Source organism: Equus caballus, chromosome 2 (genome assembly GCF_041296265.1).
Source record: "Equus caballus isolate H_3958 breed thoroughbred chromosome 2, TB-T2T, whole genome shotgun sequence".
Lineage (NCBI taxonomy): Eukaryota > Metazoa > Chordata > Mammalia > Perissodactyla > Equidae > Equus > Equus caballus.
The window spans coordinates 78886740-78900480 of record NC_091685.1 but is presented as its reverse complement, the minus strand read 5'-3'; the positions used below and the strand labels follow the sequence as shown (position 1 = coordinate 78900480).

Genomic DNA, 13741 nt, shown 5'->3' with positions numbered 1-13741 from the left:
GCATTGGATAATCAAATGTAACTGAAAAAGTGACCCCATACAGCCCCTCCAGGAGACAAGTCAAGGAAATAATAATGATCATGCAAAGTAATTTTCATTTTTTTCCTTAGGATATAGCCAAGGAACAGTCATTGTGAGAGTTCTTTCTGTATTTCTGCAGAGCCAGGGGAGGGGGTGCATGACCTGAAGGGGGATTATGGGAAAATTTATCCTGCAAATTAGGGGCAGTTAAGAATATATTCCTCTGTCTGGGTTTATATTGAGCTTGGCAGGACTGTCTGTGGATATAGGAGCCCATTCGTATCTGGTGTGTGTGTGTGTGTGTGTGTGTGTGTGTCTGTGTGTCTGTGTGTTGGATTAAACTGCTAGTCCTGGGAAATCTAAAAAATAAAAAGTCATATTTGTACCTCAAGTTAAAGAATTGTACTCTAAGGAATCTGGACTTGCAGTGGCCAATATCGGCCCCGGACGATCCTGTAAAATTTAGATTGCCAGAAGTTGAGTGAAGGTTAACAAAATAGACATTAGAAGAAGGAGGAAATTTCCTAGAGAAACACTAATTAGAGAACAGAAAGAGCAAAGAAGGTCCGTGACCGGGGAAATCCACAAAGGAATCATTGTTAACTCTGCACGAGCTTCAGCTTTGGTTTATGGGAAATGTCAGATTTAAAGTTCAGGTTTTTGCTTTTTCTATTTCAATTTGTAATTCCCTTTAGTAAACCTAATCCATTATTAATGCCTGGCATGTCCATAAAGCACTGTGTGTTAACATTATGGAAAATAAAGGAAAGGAGGAGGAAAGGGAAATAAAGCACGGCCATCAATCAAGCTTTTTGTTTTCACACTGAAGGAGATACATGCAATCATAATGATGAGTTCACAGGGACTTTGATCCTACAAAGCAGCAGGAAGAACAGGAAGGACCACCGAATATGGGACAACTGTTGTACCTTATAAATTCATTCTCCAGCAATAATATGAAACACTACCATTCTGACTACCTCTCAAGGTCTTTCTATCTTTATCACCAGTAGGTCACAAGCATGAAGTAGCTCTCAAATGTTATTTTTGCCACATTTCATCAAGAGTCAAAGACAGCCAAACTTCCAATTAAGCAAAGTCTATATATTTATTTCCAAACTGAAAAATGCCATTAACTCTCAATTTTACATGTTAACATCTACTGCTGACCTCTGTTCATTGACTGGTTTTTAAGAAAAAAGATAGAAAAGAAAGGAGGCAACTTTTAGCTTTTTCTGAATCAACTACTTTATAATATGCTTTATAATTTTAAATTAAAAAATGACCAAATAGGATTCATTTAAATATAACCATTATGACTAATTTTGAGGATCAAAAATTTAAGACCAGTACATTTTAGAATTTCAGTGCTATTCTTCTTTGGAGCATATGATGAACAGATCATACAAACTTACATAGATTAAGACTATGAATAAAAAAAGAAAACTAATTTTTACTGATTTTCTAAATCATCATGGATATAATATTTTAAAGAAGAAGGCCATTATTTATCTGATAATTTTGTTACATATTTTCTCTTGTTACACTAAATAGAAATGTATATTCTTTTGTGATTTACAAACTATGTTTTCTAGACAACACTTTCTTCTAAGTGTCAATTTTACCGGGAGATAGTCTATTAAACAAAGGCCTTGTTTTCAGAGGTAGCCATAACCTCTTAAAAATCATAACAACCCACAACTAAAATGTACAGCTATATACTTGGGGGATTTGGGGAGAAAAAGCAGAAAAAAAAACCCCAAAAAACAAATAAACAAGAAGATTGGCAACAGTTGTTAGCTCAGGTGCCAATCTAAAAAATAACAAAATCATAACAATGCATCTATTTATGTTGCCAGCTTTTGGAAACCAAAAAGCCTTTATAATACATGTGATTTGGCTCAATAATTGTGAAATGATAGCTCATAATATACTCAGTAATGATTTTTCTCAATGAGAAACTAAAAAGGGTCAAGAATGAACAAGGGGAGAGAATGTTCATTCTCTCTTCCAGATATCTCATGAACAAAAGCTGCTGAAAAAAGTATTATGCGAATAAGGATAAAATAAAAACCAGAAACGCCAGCATTGAAACTGATGCAAAGACAAAGATAATTAATATACTAAACTGTGATCAAAGTGTAGCTTGTATTATGCCAAAGCTTATGAAAACGAATATAAAAGGGATTGGTCCATTGTCTAGTGCTTAAGTTTGCCCACTCCTCTTCAGTCGCCCATGGTTCACCTGTTCCGATTCTGGGTGCAGACCTACACACTGCTCATCAAGCCAAGCTGTGGTGACATCCCACCTAGAAGAACTAAAATGACTTGTAACTAGGATATACAACCAAGTACTGGGGCTTTGGGGAGAAAAAAAAGAGTAAGATTGGCAGTAGATGTTAGATGTTAGCTTAGGGCCAATCTTCCTCACAAGAAAAAAACAAAGAATAAAAATATACTGGGAACACCTAGGCGAAAGGTATCAAATTAATTAGTGTTGATCAAATTCAAATAATAATGCTTTAGCTCCTCAGACAATTATATGCTAAATCAAAGCTGTTTGGCTTAACAAAATATTAAACTACAAAACAAGCCTTTGATTATATGCATATTTTTTGATGATACTCAAAACACTTCATTTTGTGTTTCTGACTATTCTCATGTATTTGCATATTTTGGTTAAATCACTTGCACAATTTCTTTAATGATATAAGTTGCAATCAAGCTCTTTTATGTACTACTATTTCAAAAATTTACACAGAAAAACACTCTTGTCCAAATTGCATTTAAGGTAGCATTTGTACAGGAAAATTCTAACAATTATGTTTCATCTTATTTATGTATGCATAATTTATATGCTTCAGTTATTAAAAACGTGTTTGATGTGACCACTTGTGTTATGGGTTTAATTGTGTATTCCCCAAATTCGTATGTTGAAAGTGTAACCCCCAGTACCAAGAATGTTTCCTAATTTGAAAATAAGGTTATTGCAGATACAATTAGTTGTTATAGCTTTATATAAATAAAGTGTCCTTATAAAATGGGGAAAATTAGAAACCGAGACATGCATATAAGGAGAACAAAACGTGAACATGAAGATGACCACTCACAAACAAAGGAGTGAGGTCTGTAACATATGCTTTATTCAGCCCTCAGAAGGAACCAACCCTGATGAAACTTGCATTTTGGACTTCTAGCCTCCAGAACTGTGAGACATTAAATTTCTGTTATTTAAGCCATCAAGTTTGTGACCTTTTATTACGGTAACTCTAGCAAACTTATACAACTTGTTTATATTTCTTTATCCCTAAAATGTGCACTACTGATTATCTACACACTGTGTCAAACATTTTTACAAAGCTAACTCAAATGGCAAATAATTACATATAGAGAGAAGGACAACAACAGGAGTCTTCTTGGGTACCAGTGCAGTTGATGTCACACATTGGGACAGGGACCCAGAGTGAGGGATAGACATTCTAGATCTGGGCAGAAATAAATTGTTAAATATAAAGGGAAAGGAGGAGAGGAACAAGAGTAGTTTGAAATGAGTGAACAATATCTCTGTCCTTTGTTTAAAACATAAACACATATTTAAAACATACGTAGCCAGACTAATACACTTGTTTTTTGAAACTAGGTATAATTAGGCTCCATAGAAACATGAAAATTGTTGTCTTCTGTCTTTTGTAGACTATCCTAAAACTTACAGCATCCTTAAATTTCAGTTCAGAAGACAAATCAAGGACAAATAATCCCAGATCGTAATTCAGGTGTCCATAATAGTATAGCATCACTTTTAAGCTTCAGTTGACAATATTCTAATAGTGTATAAAGGTTTAAGAGGAGTTTTAAACGTACTATCTAGTTTGATTTTTATATTTTTATGGGCTAAGCATCTCAAGCCCTATTTCAACCTCCATATTTTAAGGAGAAAGCAAAGCAAAACAACACAAAAAACATGATTCTTAGAAAGATAAATTAACTTTTCTCAAATCAAGTAGTAAGAAGTAGAGCTGAGACAAAATTTCAGGCTCTTGCTTTAAATTTCCATGTTATTTATACTATACCATATTGTACTGACTCACACAGCAGAGCTAGGTCTGTGCAATGATTTCCATGAGTATCACACAAACATTAAGTTTTATACCAGAATTATCACAGTGAATTTGATATCTTTTGGAATTCATTCATTGACAATTGTTTCATTCATAAAACACGTACTCAGAACATATCACTTACTTAGATAGTGAGGTATCCCCCACCCCAAAAGATGTCCACTTCGTAATGCCCAGAACCTGTGAATATGTTAGGTTACATGGCAAATGGGAATTTAGGTTACAGATGGAAAGAAGATTACTAGATTACTATCTGACCTTGAGATGGGGAGAAAATTCTGGAATATTCAGAGAGGCCCAATGTAATCACAAGAGTCCTGATAAGTGGAAGAGGGAGGCAGAAGGGAGAGAATCGGAACGATGGCAGCCTGAGAAAGACTTGACCCAATATTGCTGGATTTGAAGAGAGAAGAATGGAGCCGAGAGCCAAGTAACATGGGGGCCTCTGGAAGCTGAAAAAGGCAAGGAAACAGATTCTTCTCTAGCGTCTGCAGAAGGATGCCGCCTTGGCACTGACACTTTGATTTTAGCCCAGGGATATCTGTGTCAGATTTCTGACCACAGCACTTAAGACAATAAATTTGTATTGTTTTAAGCCTAGAAATTTTTGGTAATTTGTTATAGCAGCAATAGAAAGCAAATGCAGATAATAACCCTGAGTTAACATATCCTACAACCAGAGAATTCAGTCAAATAAACAGGGAATTACAACAGACTGTAGTAGTGGTATGGTGGAGAAAAATAAGTTAATATAGGAATATTCAGGCAAGTCCACTAAACACAGCCTGAGGACCGGGAAGGAAGTGGGACATGAAGTAAGAATGAGTTTTAATTAAGAAAAGCTTGGGTTAATGTTATGACTTAAAGTGAGTGAACGGTGAGTTTAAGACCAAAAAGCCAGGAGGAATGTGGCACTTTGGGATCGTAGTTTGGTATGGCAGGTTTATAGCTTGTGAGTGAAAACAAAACAAATAAACAACAAGAACAAACAAACAAAAACCTCTAAATACTATTAAGCTGAAGAAGGAATAATTTGATGATAAACTTGTTAAGAAGGGTGCACTTGATATCTTGAGGGGATTGAGAGGACATTAAAACGATTTCAGGATAAGCTTTGCATTTTAGGAAGAATATTCTGGCAGAAAGAACAGATTAAGAGGGGGAAAAATGGATGCAGGGGCATCATGTGGAAAGCTGCCATGCTGTCTATTTAGAAATGACCGCATCCTGAACTAGGAGACGTGTAGGGAGGATAGAAAGAAGGGACCAGAGCTTAGATTTTTTTAGAGGAAAGATTTAACACATAGTTTTGATAGCTCAAGGAACAAGGGCAAGGGGGAGAATATATTTTTATTGCTTTTGCAACTGAGTATACAGTGACGTCATGCTCTGAGACAGAAACACAGACCTAAGAGTAGACTGACACAACATAAGCAGTGAATTAAGGTTTGAACAAATGGTACTGAAATGCTAGAAGAGAATCCAAGTGACAGTGTCCAGTGGGATAAGGATAGGTTGTAGTCTGGTGAGAAGTCTGGTCTGGAGGTATTTATTACATCATTAAAGCATATAGATTATAATTGCCAAAGGAGGGTGGGTTAGGTGAGAAGAAAAAAGTCACAGGGCAGAATTATGAGGAATTTCAACCTTAATGTGATGACTAAAGGAACTCAATAAAGGAAACTGAGGAATGACCAGAAATAGATAACCAAGAAACAGAGTGACTGAAAAACCAAGGAAAGCAAGCATTTAAGTTGGAGGAAATAGTAAGCAATTTCACGTACTGAGACATCGAGGAAAATAAGGACTAAAACATTTCATTGGGTCTAGTAACAAACAAGGTAATGTTGATGTTGGCAAGAGCAGCTTCTTTGGAGAGGTAGCGTATGAATCTACATATGGTGAGGTAAGTGGAGGAACAGTGAGTGTAAGGCACTATAAAAGTTTGGATGAGAAGAGAATACAAATAGGGTGGCAACTGGAAGGAAACATGCTGTTTAAGTGGGGGAGGGAATTTGAAGTCCTTAAAATTATTAATGCAAGGTAGCTATCATAATGTGAGAGTTCAAAGGTATAATATAAAGAAGGAATCATTTGTAGACTCAGGTCTTAGGGGATATAGGAAGAAAATGGACACAGAGAACAGGTGTAAGAAACATCATTATGAAGAAAATATGAATAATATTTTATATCGAAGAAAAGATGAGTATGGGGCTGGATTTGCCTGGAATGTCTGACCCATCTCTATTTATTCCATGAAGAGTTCTAGCAGTGCAATAATTGATGTCCATCAACTAAAACAAACAAAACTGACTCATAATGAATAGCTAATTGCTTTCTGGGCACTTAAGGCAATAGTAGAAAGCTCACCATTGTACTCAGTAAATAAAAATATTGGTAATAAAAAATAAATGTACCCTTTGATTTTTGCGTGTAAGTTACAAAGTGTTTGCAGATCTTTTTATTGTCTTTTAAAATAGTAATTAAACATACATAACGTAAAATTTACTACTTTATTTTTAAGTGTACACTTCTGTGGCATTAAGTACATTCACATTCATTTTCCCCAACTGAAACTCTGCCCATTAAACACAAATTACCCATTTCCCCCTCCTCCCAGCCCCTGACAACCACCATTCTACTTTTTGTCTCTATGAAGTTGACAGGGTATTTCATATAAGCTGAATCATACAATATTTTCCTTCGGTGACTGACTTATTTCCCTTAGCACAATGTCTGCAAGCTTCACTCATTTTGGAGGCTGTGTCTGAGTTTTCTTCTTTTAAGGTTGAATAACGTTCCATTGTACATATATACCACATTTTGTTCATCCTTTCGTCTGTTCACGGACTCTTGGGTTGCTTCCACTTTTTGCTATTGTGAATAATGCTGCTTTGAACATGAGTGTACAAATATCTCTACTTTCAACTCGTTTAAGTATATACCCAGAAGTGGAATTGCTGGATCATATAACAATTTTATGTTTAATTTTCTGAAAAACCACCTGCCATTTTCCAGAGCAGCTGACCATTTTACATTCCCACCAACAATGCACAGGGTTCTGATTTCTCCACATACTTGTTAACACTTACTATTTCCTGATTTTTTAATAAGAGCCATCTTAATGGATGTGAAGTAGTATTTCATTGTGGGCTTGATTCGCATTTCCTGAATGATCAGTGATGTTGAGCATCTTTTTATGTGCCTATTGGCCATATGCACATATTCTTCGGAGAAATGTCTAAAGTCTTTTGGACATTAAAAAATTATTCAATTTATTTAAACTAAAAAAAATAGTTCACCCATTTCTCCCACTCGCCACTTGCTGTCTTTGGAACCACCAATCTGCTCTCTGTGTCTGTGAGCTTATTTTTTTAGATTCTACATATAAGAGAGATCATATGGTATTGTTTTTCTCTGTCTGACATTTCACTTAGTATAATGCTCTTGAGGTCTATCTATGTTGTCGCAAATGGCAAAATTTCACTCTTTTTTAATGGCTTAATAATATCCCATTATATATATTACATATATATCCATTACATATATATATCCATTATACATATATTATATAGATATCCATTATATATATATTTCTTTATTCATTCATCCATCACTGGATGCTTAGGTTGTTTCCACATCTTGACTATAGTAAGTAATGTTGCAATGAACATGGGGATACATATACATTTTTGAATTACTGTTTTAGTTTTCTTTGGATAAATACCAAGAGGTGGAATTGCCAGATCATATGATAGTTCTATTTTAATTTTTTGAGGAACTTCCATACTGTTTTCCACAGTGGTTGCACTAATTACATTTCCACCAACAGTGTACAAGAATTCCCTTTTCTCTACATCCCAGCCAACACTTGTTATTTCTTTTTATAATAGCTACTCAAACAAGTGTGAGGTGATATCTCATTATGATTTTGCTTTGAATTTCCCTGATGATTAATGATGTTGAGCATCTTTTATACCTGTTGGCCACCTATATGTCGTCTTTGGGAAAATTCAGATCTTCTGACATTTTTTAATCAGATTTTTTTCATTATTGAGTTGTATGAGTTCTTTCTATAGTTTGGATATTAGCCCCTTATCAGATATATAATTTGAAATGTTTTCTCACATTCAGTGTGAGAGGCTGTGTTTTCATGGGTGGGACCTTTTTAGTTTGATGTAATCCCACTTGTTTATTTTTGCTTTTGTTGCTTTTGTTTTTGGTGTCAGATCCAAAAAATCATCCCCAAGACCTATGTCAAGAAGCTTAAACCTATGTTTTCTTCTAGCAGTTTTATGGTTTCAGGTTTATGTTGAAGTCTTTAATTCATTTCGAGTTAATTTTTTTGTGTAAGACGGTGGTGCCATTTCATCCTGTTGCATATGGCTGCGCAATTTTCTCAACACTGTTTTTCGAAGAGACTTGTTTCTCCACTGTGTATTCCTGTCTCCTTTAGGGTAGCTAAATTGACTGTACATGCATGGATTTATTCCTAGGCTTCCTATTCTGTTCCATTAATCCATGCATCTGTTTTAATGCCAATACTATACTGTTTTAATTACTATAACTTTGTAATATAGTTTTAAGTCAGGAATTGTGATGCCTCCAGCTTTGGCTATTTGGGGTCTTTTGCGGTTCCATAAAAATTTTAAGATTGTTTGTTATATTTCTGTGAAAAATACCATTGGAATTTTGATAAGGATTGCATTGAATCTGTAGATTGGTTTGGGCAGTATGGACATTTTAACGATATTAATTCTTCCAATTCATGAGTACAAAATATATTTTTATTTATTTGTCTCTTCTTCACTTTCTTTCATTAAGGTCATAGCTTTCCATACACAGGTCTTTCACCTCCTTGCCTATATGTATTTCAGATGTCCATTTTTTAATTGGGTTGTTGGTTTGTTGTTGTTATGTTGTAGGAGTTCTTTATATATTCTGGATATTAACCCATCAGCAGAGAGATGATTTGCAAATATTTTCTACCATTCCCTAGGTTGCCTTTGCACTCTTGATAGTGTTTTTTGACCCCAAAAGTTTGGAATTTTGTTGAAGTCCAATTTATCTGTTTTTCTTTTTTCGCCTGTACCCTTAGCCTCATACCCAAGAAATCGTTGCCAAATCCAATCTCATAAGCTTTTCCCCTATGTTTTCTTCAAATAGTTTTAGATCTTACTTTTAAGCCATTGATCCATTTTGAGTTAATGTTTATGTTTAGTATAAAGTAAGAATCCAAATTCATTTTTTTTAATCTGTATATCCAGTTTTCCCAGCACCATTTACTCAAAAGACTGTCCTTTACCCTTTGAATGGTCTTGACATTCTTATCAAAAATCGTTGGACCATCTATATGAGGGTTTATTTCTGGGCTCTCCATTCTATGCTTTATGTCTGTCTTTAAGCCAGTGACACACTGCTTTGATCGTGGCTTTTTAGTAAGTTTTAAAACCAGGAAGTATGAGAACTCTAACTTTGTCCTTCTTTATCAAGGTTATTTTGGCTATTCCAAGTCCCTTGAAATTCTATGTGAATTTTGGGATGACTTTTTCTATTTCTGCAAAAAATGCCAGTGGAATGTTGATAGGGATTGCATTGCATCTGAAGGTCACTTTGGGTTGTATTGACATCTTCACTATACTAAATTTTCTATCTTATGAACATGAAATGTCTTTCAGATATATTTTAAATCAGCCACATTTGCAACTTCTTTTTCCATAATCTCAGAATTTACATATAAAAATTAGCAAAAAATACTTTGCTTTTTAAAATTGTAAGTTCACAGATCATTTTTTAAACTGATGGTGAGCATAATAAGATTCACAAGTTCTTTGAGATGAAGGACTATGTAGTTGCATATGAGACAGTGTTTTAGCTGGATCCTATTTTTTTAAAAGTAGCAGACTTTTAGAGTCAAACCTACTTCTTTTCTCCCTTCTAGTAAAACTCAGCATGTAAATTTACTTGCTTAGATTGCTGACAAGTTCAGAACCATTTAAGCTGTTATGCTCAAAAGGTGCAAATTCTACCACTAATACAAGAACATGAGAAATACAAGGTTGTTTTTTTTTTTAATCATTCTATTCATTCAATAATAGATGATTTGCTCACATTACAAACAAGTGTAGTAAAAACATGTGGTCAGGAATGCACAACGAATGAGCCCATCACTGTGAAGAATTTTTTGTACAGTAACACTCTCTGAGAATCTTATCTAACCAATTTAAAAAATCTATTTGCACCACAAATTTCTGACTATGATATCATTATGCATTCAACTCCTACAGATAGATTTCAGAGTTGAATGAGCTGGTAGAGTTAAAGCTGACATGATTCATTCCTTCCTTCAGTTGTTATAATGTTGGGTTATATTTTCTTTAACAATATATAATGAATTAGCAACAACAATGATATAACTCCGTCCCTAATTATATTTCTTTCTATTTATGAAAGTGTGATGAAAGATGAAAGCAAGTCTCACACCAAATTCGACTCTAGATACCAATATTCATAAAATACCACCCAGCAGCCAAGCCAGAAGTTTCTGTTAGGGAGGTGACATGCGGCATTCATCCATCTCTTACTATGTGAGGTCTCTGATAGATGCTACAAGAAACCTAATAGCTCTTAATGACCAAATTAGCATAGGCTGTCTCTCAGCATTCTAATATCATGTCTCTGCTAAAATCAAAAGAAAAACATGATAAAATTGTTCATAATACTTTTTGAGTTCAAATCCATTAACACTTTTAGAGCTATAAATCTTCTAAAAGTGAGGATACACTCTCAACTGATACTGATTCTGTGATGACAACTATGTACTATTAGAATCAAATTTTCCTGCTTTTGGGTATTCGTATGTTTTGAACAGTCTTCCGCGTATAAGAAAATGCTAAAAGGTCAGCAACACAAATTATAAAATGAGTTTTAGGGATAGGAAATATCAGATACAATTTATTTTGCTTTATTGGATCTAGCAGGAGCAAGAGTGAGTAGCTTTTGAAAAAAAGAATGCAATTCTTTGCTAAAAAGGCAAAAAATAACGTGACCACATAGCCTGGATTTTGAGAAATAGTCTCAATTAGAATTGATAAATCCTACTATCTCCATAAACTATCATAATGTCCCAAAAATCCTAATATTTCAGCAAGTAATACTAGACAAGTTTGAAATCGAAATAAGAAAATGTTCATAAATCCCAAAAGATTGAAAATATAGACTAAGGAGGTAGTATAATCTCACATGGAAATCTTTTGCTGGCACTGTGTCTTTCATACGTCTAAAGCTATATGTGAAAATGTGCTACTTTTTAAGATATAAAGACTAGAAATGCAGCGCTAATATAAAATCTTTTTCAAACACAGTATTAAAATAAACTCGTTTAATTACAATATGGGGTGATAACAACAAGTGAATATTTATAGGCAATGGTAGATATAACACTTTCATCTGTTGTTTAAACATAGTTAAAAGGTGTTAAAATATTTAATTATACTTTTTTAGCTAAGTGTCAAAATGTCTACCAAGGGCAGGAAAATAATCTGCACTTTTAATGAGACTTCACAAAAATAGTATCCTTCATATAAGAAATGTGTCAACCCTTAAGTAAAAAAATCATACTCAGTGTAGCAGTAATGTAAACTCTTGATCTCAAAAGAAAATGTTACCACTTCATATATTCAAGCAAAGACACAATCACTAAAAACAATGTTGAGCTGTCACCTATGCACTTTACAGAATGTTAATATAGACAGTTCTTATAAAAGGCGATTCTAATACAATGAATTGTGTCGATGGAAATATGAATTGTACATATGGGATTAAACATAATCACTAGTTCCAGATCTTCACTTTGTTCAACTAATTTATTTTGATTCAGATCATTTCAATCTTCATTTTTATCAGTAAGAATAAAAGTTAAAACTTTCTTGAGTCTCAGGGGAGCCAGCCCCATGGCCGAGTGGTTAATTTCACACACTCCACCTTGGCAGCCCAGGGTTCACTGGTTCGGATCCTAGGCAGAGACCTACAGACTGTTCATCAAGCCATGCTGTGGCAGCATCCCACATAGAAGAACTAGAATGACCTACAGCTAGGATATATAACTATGTATCAGGGCTTTGGGGAGAAAAGAAAAAGAAAAAGGAAGATTGGCAACAGATGTTAGCTCAAGGCCAATCTTCCTCACCAAAAAGAAAAAGAAAGCATACTTTAAGAAAGATTTTCTTGAGGGGCTGGCTCTGTGGCCAAGTGGTTAGGTTCGCGTGCTGTGCTGCAGCGGCCCAGGTTTTTGCATGTTCGAATCCTGGGTGCAGACAGGGCACAGCTCATCAGGCCATGCTGAGGTGGCTTCCCACATGCCGCAACTAGAAGGACCCATAACTAAGAATATACAACTATGTACTTGGGGGTTTTGGAGAGAAAAAAGGAAAAAATAAAATCTTAAAAGAAAAATTCTTGGGTCACTCAAGAATTTGCAACACATTGCTCAGAACTCCTTTTCATTATATAAATTATTTCTACTATAATAACCTTTTACATTAAGATTGCTAGAGATAATGAAAGTATTTTTGAATTTGAAGTTTGACAAGGCAAGAATTGTCACCAGTGGGTGGTAATTACATTTATGGTGGTGATCACTTTGCAGTGTTTGCATATAACAAATTATAGTGCTGTATATCTGAAACTTACCTAACGTTATACACCAATTTCACCTCAATCAAAGAAAGAATTTCCACCAGTTAATTTATTTAGACATTCTCTTTGTAAATTACAGCATACTTGTTGATGGGATTATTACTAATTTTGGATTGAAAAATGTATATGTTGTAAGAGTCTTTTCTAGAAATTGTCAGCCCTATCCTTCACCAAGTGTTTTAGGTCCTTTCTCTTAAATATTCCTTAAGTCCATACCCTGTTATTTACCAATTATCCTTGTTTAGTCTCTCAAAATTTATCACCTAGAGAATTGCAGCCTGTGGTCAGTAGTGTTCTGGCAAATGTTTTAAAACCAGGTTCCTGAGCTGGGACAGCGTGGTGTTGGGGGAAATCCAATTTCTAGTTGACAATGTGACATCCACTTGACAGCAAAATTCCAAAAATTTAATCACTGACTTCAACACACCACTGATTGCACTAATTTACTTTTCTTTCTACTTCTGATCTTTCTTAACTGCATCTTGTACTCAGCTTCATAAATGATCTTTCCAAAGTCATATCTGACAATTCCATATTGCTGCTAGTGCCTGGCCTATCACTACATAGATTATCTCAGTTTCTCAGTACATATCATATTCATGGAATTTCAAGCTCTAGCCCTCACCTCCCTCCTAAGCCTCTTTTTTCACTAATTTCCACTTTGTACTTCCATCTTTCTCAACTCCCAAACTACTTGCAAATTCCCACACCTGGGTCGTTGCTGATACGTTCTCTTTAGCAGAAAGCACCTGGTCTCCGACTTTGTCTTCTAGAACTCCCGTTCTGGGGTATACTTAATTCAGAAGTTATCTCTGTTCAGAATCCACCCCTAAGAGTGGTCCCTTTTTTGTTGCCCCATGGTGTTTTACACAAGTCACTTTTATCTCATGCTGCCTTATTTTGTA

General features: G+C 34.9%; 1 protein-coding gene across 4 annotated transcripts in view; it reads right to left on the bottom strand.

The window, feature by feature from the left end:
• FSTL5 (follistatin like 5) overlaps positions 1 to 13741 on the bottom strand; it is a 718704-nt gene that overhangs the window by 300593 nt on the left and 404370 nt on the right. The gene's annotated exons all lie outside the window — the stretch shown is intronic.